This window comes from Myotis davidii, unplaced genomic scaffold (genome assembly GCF_000327345.1).
Source record: "Myotis davidii unplaced genomic scaffold, ASM32734v1 scaffold309, whole genome shotgun sequence".
NCBI lineage: Eukaryota > Metazoa > Chordata > Mammalia > Chiroptera > Vespertilionidae > Myotis > Myotis davidii.
This window is the reverse complement of record NW_006383013.1, coordinates 2,131,021-2,131,387: the sequence shown is the minus strand read 5'-3', so window position 1 is coordinate 2,131,387 and position 367 is coordinate 2,131,021.

The window sequence follows — 367 nt, the reverse complement described above, 5'->3', positions numbered from 1 at the left end:
TCGGGTCCCTGCCCAGTGTCGGCCTGGCCCGGGGCGGCCCGGGACGCGCGGCCAGGGAGGGAGCGAGAGACCAGCCCAGGAGAGGACGGACTGACAGCTGGAGAGAGAGAAGGAGTTGGGGGAGAGAGGAGGGAGGGGATTCACCCGAGTAACTTTCCAGAAAAACAGTCAACGTGTAGCAAGCAGGAGTGACTCCAAGGGGAGAGGGAAAAAAGTTCAGTTACCACGTCGAACGAACGAGAGGACTCGCAAAGTATTTTTCAAATGGGCTCGGCTTTTCCTGTGCCTGTTTAAAACATTAAGATCGGGCCGCAAAAGAGGCTGCGTGCGCTGGTCCCTCCCTCCCCCACCCCGGACCAGAGACGTC